The 8,911-nt window shown below is 31.3% G+C and overlaps 1 pseudogene; it reads left to right on the top strand.

Moving 5' to 3' along the window:
• Positions 1 to 6,406: 6,406 nt before the first annotated feature.
• Positions 6,407 to 8,557, top strand: LOC139426950 (G-protein coupled receptor moody-like; annotated as a pseudogene).
• Positions 8,558 to 8,911: the final 354 nt, after the last annotated feature.

Genomic DNA, 8,911 nt, shown 5'->3' with positions numbered 1-8,911 from the left:
GATATTTTGGGAGATATGGATATCATCCAAAAAGCGGACTTTGTATCCTTTTGCGACCAAACTCGAATTCGGCCAAAATTTCTTTTTTCACAACCTTTTTTGCGCTTCCAATTACTGTCTTTGCGATTTGTTACTCAAGAATTTACTGGTCCACTTATAAGTTATCCAAGCAATTAAGAAGTTTTGACGTTTCAGTGAATCCAGCCTGTGACGGATCTTCAAATCACGTTGATGCTGAAGAGATGAAAATTTTGAAAGTGATGTTTACCATTTCGATTAGTTTCGTGATTTGCTTTCTTCCAATGGGACTTGTCAAGTTGTTTGACAATAAAGCAAACATCCCTGCGCTTACTGCTCTATCATACTTGGGTATCAACCTATCAAACGTGATTAATCCTATAATATACGTTTTGATGGGTGCTGAATACAGGAAGGCATATTTAGAACTATTTTCCTGCAAACGAATTCAGCAGCGGCTGTCGACTACTTCCGGTTCAAATATAAGAGCTTAATTTTGGTACAAATTTTATTCCATTTTTACCTTATCTGTAAAAACAATGAATTTTCAATTATTAACAAAAATACTATTAATGTACAATTTTTTATTTTAATGCAACAGAATTATGAATGTAATTTACTTATTTTTAAAACTGTAGTTGTTTGCGTGTCTTATTGACTTTTATATATTACTCAATCATTCCATATTTTACGATATTTAAAATTATTTTCAATTAATGACATCTATTTGAGATATATATGTTAGAAAGATATTGAGAAAAAAAACATTGTGTTATTCTCTATTAATGTACAATTTTTTATAATTTAATGTAACAGAAATTTTATGAATGCAATTTACATATTTTTTAAACTGTAGTTGTTTGCGTGTCTTATTGAATTTTATATATTACTCTATCATTCCATATTTTAAGATATTTGAAGTTCTTTTCAATTAATGATATCTCCTTGAGATACGTGTTAGAAAGATATTGAGAAAAAGAAAGTTTTGTGTTATTCTCTATCAATGTCCAATTTTTTATAATTTAATGTAACAGAAATGTTATGAATGTAATTTACATACTCTTTAAACTGTAGTTGTCTGCGTGTCTTATTAAATTTTATATATTACTCTACCATTCCATATTTTACGATATTTGAAATTCTTTTCAATTAATGATATCTCTTTGAGATACCTGTTAGAAAGATAGTGAGAAAAGAGAAGCTTCGTGTTATTCTCTTTGCAATATATTAATAAATAATTAAAAATAATAACGGCTCGTTGCAGTACTTTAATAATATGTGTTAATTCATTTGCTTTTTGTATTTTAATAATAGGTTGTGATTAATAATTATTCGATTTTTTTTTGGAAATGGGGAGTGAACTTATTATGGGAAAGAAGTCGAGATATTTATATATATATATATATATATATATATGAATTACAATAAAATCTAAAATATTTTAATTTTAACTGAACAAAAGTTCATGAATTTAACGAAAATAGAAATTCTAAAGTGTTGAAAAAATATTGAATAAATTCATTACTTTTCAAAATCAGTCTATCCAAATTGGAAAATAAAAAGTAAAAAATAACATCGATTGCAATTGCTGATTGGCATGCATTACAATAAAAATGAAGAGAATCCAAAGAGAATGTGATTATAGTGAAATAACATATATTTAGGAATTGAAAACAAACACCCAATAAGTATTTGAAAACGGCAGCAAAGAAATTAATTCGAAATTTTAAACAAAGAAATTAATAGGCTTAAATCGAAAGTAAACTGAAACTTATAAATTTTCTTTAATCATACATTTTGAAATCTTAAAATCTTAAAATACTAACGTATTCCAATTTACCTTAAATCACAAATAGTAATTTATTCTCCAATTTAAGAACTTGTCTCGGTAGTAAAACACTTTAGATAGGATTCTAATAGATAGGATACTGTTTTTTACCTATTTTGATATTAATTTTTGCTTTCTGAATAGTTTCAATTAACCAGCATTATTCATAAACAAACTGTTGTCTTCGCGTGGTTTGTATCAACACACGGTTGTGGGGCTAGAGGGGACATGTCTACAGTAGCCTCATTCAACTTCCAATGTAAGAAATATGTATTGGTTACAGATGTAACACATTTGAAGCTATTTATTTTCTAAATTAGAATGATATACCTTTACAAATAGTAGTCTCAATTTCAAGTAAAATCACATTGTGTCGTAACTATAAATATTAAATACCGAATCACTAGTATATAAGGCATGTTAACTTGATTCTATCAAGAGGTACCTTTCGATAGATGAAGGTTGACATAGTCGATAATTGAATCCTATATAAGGCATGTTAACTTGAATCTATCTTGAGGTACCTTTTGATAGATGAAGGTTGGCATAGTCTATAATAAAAATCCCGGAAATGATAGGAACAAGCCAATATCGATAAATAAATCTCCTCAATGGTGACCTGCGGACGTGATCTGAACACGCTAACATGATGGATGGTCCAGATTAAACAGCTGATTAGCTTAATATAAACTGCTCAAAGAAAAAAAAATTCGGTGAAGTAAATAAAGTCTCCCGGTAATAAACAATACTGAAAAAATAAAATAAAATAACGAGCAAAAGGCTATAAACAAAAAAAAAAAAGGAATAAAAAAGACGAAGAAAAAATGAGCAAAATGCAATAACAAAAAAAAGAAAGAAAAAAAGGAGCAAAATGCTATAAACTAAAAAAAATGAAGAAAAAATATAATGAGCAAAATTTAAATAAATAAATAAACAGCATGATTCAACTAGTGGTGTTCATTCATCGAATTTTATCACAGATAAAATTCTGGAAGGGGAGTAATGTGACGTAACTACCACTACAAATATTAAATACCGAATCACTGGTATATAATACATGTTAACTTGAATCTGCCGTGAGGTACCGCTTGATAGATGAAGGTTGGCATAGTCTATAATTAAAATCACCTCAACTTCATCGCAAAACCATTATATTAATCAATTTTTAAAATATTTTTAACGAAAACTTAAAGGGGTTGTTTTTTTAGGTTCGTTAAAAGAATATAATTCAATATGGATAATTAAATAAAATTAAAGAAAAAAATTAAAACATATTTATTTTTATCATACAGTAAACTAAAACAGACACCAGCGAGCGACCCCTTCTTCTCTTTAGTGAGTAGTTTACATTGTTCCATTGAGAAAAATAGCGTGCATCTCGCGTGGTGATCTTTGGGGTCATATCATCATCAAGTTAAAACTGGTTATTGAAATTAATGCAACGTAAAATTGGTTATGTCCTTATCAATGCAGCGGAAATAAGCTATCTAAAAATACATCGCAAAAGGCAATCGCGTTGTTTTCAGAGATTCTATTGTTTCTGGTAAGTACTTTTAATGTTATTCTTTAAAATAAACTGGGATATTATAGCTTATAAGTGAATATTTGTTAAAATTTGTACAGTTTTATTATCAAATACATTTATCCAGAAGTAAATGCGCTGCTAATAGTAAAAGGGGTGTAACTCTATATTTTCAAAATATGCATTTTGTGTTAATATGTACCAAGTTTAGTCACATCTTTCGTTATAAAAACGGTGCAACTCCAATATCTGCGCAGCACTATCTGAATTCTTGTATTGGTTTTCATTTTCAAAAGCTCGTTTTTCTCAAAATTCCATTACAGGGAGATTATTTAATTTTACAATGAACAATAAAAATGTTAGAGATTGTTCGTATGACAAATGGTGGTTTTGACGAGTTATTTTTAATATTTTGTACATTTTAGTTTGTTTCTAAGGAACAAATTTCATTAAAAATTTAGGCATAGAAATTTTATTTGTGGTTTTATGCAAAATTTAATTATCTTTTTCTTTTGTATGCAATTTTGTTTAAATTACATGGTGACCGGAAAAACACGTTTTCAATATCTAGTACCTAAGATGCATCAATCCTTTCTCAAAGATAAGATTATGATCTTCAGTTCTTAAAAAAAAATTGACGCTGTTCTTCTAATCATGAATCTTTCTTTTTTTCCATGGAAAAAGACATTTACCAAATCTTAAAAGAAGAAATAGTTACTAAACTTCTAATTCCAGTAACTAGCACAACTATCGGAAATGCATTTCAATATACGTTTTATGCTGACGTGTCAAACTTTTCGACAGCATAAAAAAAGTTTAAAATATTTTCCAAGCAAATTAAACTGAATAATCTTGGTTTATAAATGTTGTCTGGATTTGGGTTGAAAATGTCTTTCTTAATACCGGTGAACTGCTCTATTAGAAATTAGTATTTTAATTTAAATATGTCAATATTTATTCCCCAATAAGTTTGAAATAGATTAATTGGACAAGATTGCTTCTTAGATTAAAATTTATTTCATGCTGGATATAGATAAACCTTCTTGAGAGTGATAAATGATTGGGGGTTATCAAGTTTGTTCACGCTAGTCTCGTGTAGTGGGGCTAATGTGGAAAAAAACCCAACTCTTTCCTTTAAAAAAAGATATTACGGAAAACTGAACGATTTTTAATTCCACATATAAACCGGAATGTAGGTTAATATCAGTATTATTTTAAAAAAATACTACGTGAATTAAGAATTAAATTATTAATGCAATTTAAGTAAAATTTAGTTTAGTAATTTAAGTATTGTAAGTAAGTATGATAACCTTAATTTAAGTATGATTTTTTGACAAACTTTAAAAAAAAATGATCACATTCGCTTCTTTATAACAAGTGAAGAAGTAACTGTATGAGTGTTGTTGTTGAAGTATGCCTGTTTAGGCAGAGGGGGTGCGATTGTTCTTGTTTTCCAGTGGCGCCATCTATGGCCAAGAATTCGACTTCTGCCACACCATACGTCACACCCGTTTATAGGGTGTGACCCATTCATACATCCATTCATTCATCCACAGATCGTAATTTTTACCTGAATCAGAGAATGATCGATCTCCAATCCAGTACCCCCAGAGATGTTGATTTGCTATGGGAACATGAAGGACTTTTACGGCTCGATAGATTTAACGTGCATCAGTAACTTTACTAGACGGGGAGTCTTCGGCCGGCTGGGTTCGAACCCACGAATTTTCGGACATGAGCTCCCTACCGACCAGGCTATCCCGGCCTAACTGTATGAGTAAGAAGGCAAATCGTCAGCAAATTCTCAATTAATTATCATCAGGGTTTAAAAGTTAACTAAACTATAAACATTTTTATCATTTAAAAACCTACACCTAACTTCGAATTAATAACAAAGAAATTCTTCAAGTCAAGTGGTATAAAACTATTTACACTGTAAATACGTAATTCCTAATATTATCTTAACATTAAGCACATCGTCAGCATCTCACCAAGATTTCGAATGTGCAATTTTAACAATAGACAGTATCGTACATTTTGCGTAATTATGACGATAGATTAATAGCATTTAAATGTGCAAATTCATTTCTTTAAACATAAAAGAAATTTATGCAACAATAAATAAAAAAAATTAATATACATAAAATCACAATAAAACAAAAATTATTCTCAGTTGATAAATGAATTAAGAATTTGAGTCCTGTTGGTCATTTATTTATTTCAGTAGTATTTCTCTTATAAGAAAAGGTCCCATAGTGGATCATAAAACGTGGTTCCCAGTAGATCAATAAAGTCAAGTATCATTAACTGTGGTCAGTGAGTGGGTGGGTGAGCACTTTGATCAGTCTACGAAGGAGCCAATGGTGCGTGGTATCGGTCCTTGTTAAATCTCTCTATCGTAAAATGCTTTACTTCGCGTGCATTTCGTAAGGCTATGAAAGCAGGGGCGTCATCGTGTCTGCAAATATCAGAACTGTCATGGTATGTATTCTGATCATCCTCTGGGATATTTCTCTGACAGTCGACAGTAGCCCAGTGGGCAGCTTTAGTGTGACGTATTTAAAGTTTTGCAACTACTACTACTAAAAATTTAAATTACCTGAATTTTCATCTTATATGGCTTAGTACGATGCTATTGATCCTCAGTTCACAACGACAATACCTATTTTTCAACAAGACGTTGTAGTTAAATTATAAAAAGCTTCTGAAATTCTCCGATTTGTCAATTTTCAACATTAAAAACTGTTAAAAAATTTTTTTGGTCTCCATTTTTGAATTTGAGATAAGTGTAGCATTTAAGCATTTTAAAAAAATATTTTAAGTTCCTTTTTAATGAAGTACTACGCATAATTAAGGTTTAATGAATTAAATAAGTGAATATTGCAGTAACTTTGCATGTAATATTTTCACAACAAAAACTATTCTCAATACTTAAATTTCATACAATCTTTAGTGAAATATTTATGATAATTAAAATATTTTAATGTTTTGATTTTTTCATGAAAATAATTCTGACATGAAATTTTTGTAAATTTTAGGCAATTCAAAAGAAAATGAATATCTCATTTGAAGACGACATCTTGTTTGCATTTCAAAACAAATCATTGTCAAATGATACTTCGGTAACGATTCAAGGACACAGTTCTGAGATGGAAAAAAAGAGGAGAATTGCACAGATAGTATTTCTTGTAATTTCATCGATAGGGATCTTTGGAAATTCTATATCGATTCTTGCCTTGAGATCATCGAAGAAACTTCGAAGCCCGACAACTACATTTGTCATAACCCTATGCGTTGCTGATGGTCTTTTTTGCGTCTATACTTTCATAAATTACATCGCTCCTCAGTGGAACCACAACTACCACTTTTGCATTTTTATTACATGGGCGAAATTTTCAGTCGGTGGGGAATCAGTGTTTTTAATGGTAGCAATTACAATCAACAGATATATGTGTGTTCATTACCCAATACAGTATCGTTTCCTGTACAGATCAAAGTATGTAGTTGTACAGATTGCGTTTACGTGGATTTGTTCCTTAATTCTGACCCTTTTCCCATTCTTTGGAATTCTTGGAAATTACGGATATGATCCCAATAGTGGACTTTGCCTCATTTTGAGACCAGACTCAAACTCAGCCACCATCGTTTTTTTCATACTCTACTTTGCGTTTCCAATTTCTGTGTTTGCTATTTGTTATTCAAGAATTTTTTGGGCCACCAGTAAGTTAGCCAAGCAACTAAAAAACTTTGATGTTTCTGAAAACCAAGCAAGAGGTGAGTCAGCAAATCATATTGACGATAAGGAAATGAAAATTTTAAAAGTAATGTTTGTTGTTTCATGCTATGCTATTTTCCAATGGGACTTATCAAATTGTTTGACAATAAAGCAAACATACCTGTGCTTACTGCATTATCGTACTTGGGAATCAATTTATCTAATGTGATAAATCCCATAATATACGTTGTAATGGGTGCCGAGTACCGAAAGGCATACTTTGAGCTTTTGTCCTGCAAACGAAATTGACATGCGTTTTCGACTGCATCAAATGTAAATATGTGCGTTAGACTATATTTTATATATGTTTCAGGAAAGCAGAATGACATTATGGTTATTGTAATGAATGTTATTAATATGCTATTTTAATACTGAGAAGCTCAAAGTCCTGGAACACCTGCCTAGCAGCGTGTGACCTCCCCAAAAACACGCGTAAAAGCCGCTACATGAAGTGGCACAAACTTGACTAATCTATGAAAGTACATTAGAGACAATTTAAATTATGAATCTTACAAGACATTCCTCCTCAAAGGATAAAGTGGGGGAGATCTCTTCTGAGAAGCACCTTACAAAATAAGGTCAAGAATGTTCTTGTCTCGGAAGTTAGGGTGTTAATGGAGGTGTCTGTAACCAGAAAAGTGTTCCGGAAGCCACTCGGTATTGACTCTCGACGTAAGAAGAGCCGAATTATCCTGCTGAAATTAACCACGTTTGTCAAAATTCACAATGGATATGAATGTCATAGGCCATTGTACATGACATATCACGCCCCCTGAAGACACCTAATACCTTGGTAGAGCCTCTACCAGTTTGAAAAATTCTGTTTTGGCATATGGGAACTATTGCTCGAGATTGTTCCCATATTTGAACACGTAGATCTACCCGATATATAGAAGAGTTCCGATTATCCAAGTTTCTGCTTAAACCGAGTTATCAAATATTCCAAGATTTTTTTTTCCAGTTCCTTTTTTATTTTTAAAACTATGAAAAAAAATTCTAATTCTGAATTTTATCTTCCAAACACCCAGGAAAACAAAATCCATCATTATCACTCCTTTATCTTTTTCATTGTATCAACACGAGATTACCGATAAAATGATCGTTAAAAAGGATATTGAATCTAGTGAAGATGATGAAGACAGTGGAGATGAGAATCAACAAATAGAAATCCCTCATATAGATGGACTCAAAGCTATCGAAAGTGCTCTTAAATATATAGAACAACAAGAAGAGGCGACGCCCGCCTGCCTGTTATCCTTAAAAAAATGATGAAGCATTGGCTGCAGAAAAACGCCAAAGTAATGTGAAACAAAAAACGATTTAGGACATTTTTAAGTAAGAACTCTTTAATTCTCGTAAAATATGCTCTTTAAGTGTTTTTAAGTAAGCTTTTTAATTAAGATATAAATTGTATGTGGTGTACTCGTATAAATTTTGCATTTCCTAAATATATTACATTTATACCTACCCTTTTTCTTTCCTTTTTTTATACTCTTCGCTTCAACTGAGTTTTTCGGTTAATCGAGTGAGTCGTGGCCCACATGAACTCGGATCATCGGAACTCTACAATTGTAAGGAAGACTCGTCAGTTCATTTCCGAGTTAGTCGTCGTAAATAATCGGGACTCTACAATTGTAAATGAGACTCGTCTGTTCGTGTACGTCGTGAATCCAGTCATTCACGGTAAAAGGAGTGAATGGGTATAGGGGAGAAATAAAGCATTATATTGTCTAACAAACAATGGTACACGAGTGGGCCTTTGGGACTG

Source organism: Parasteatoda tepidariorum, chromosome 1, assembly GCF_043381705.1.
Source record: "Parasteatoda tepidariorum isolate YZ-2023 chromosome 1, CAS_Ptep_4.0, whole genome shotgun sequence".
NCBI lineage: Eukaryota > Metazoa > Arthropoda > Arachnida > Araneae > Theridiidae > Parasteatoda > Parasteatoda tepidariorum.
This window is presented reverse-complemented; position numbering and strand designations above follow the sequence as displayed.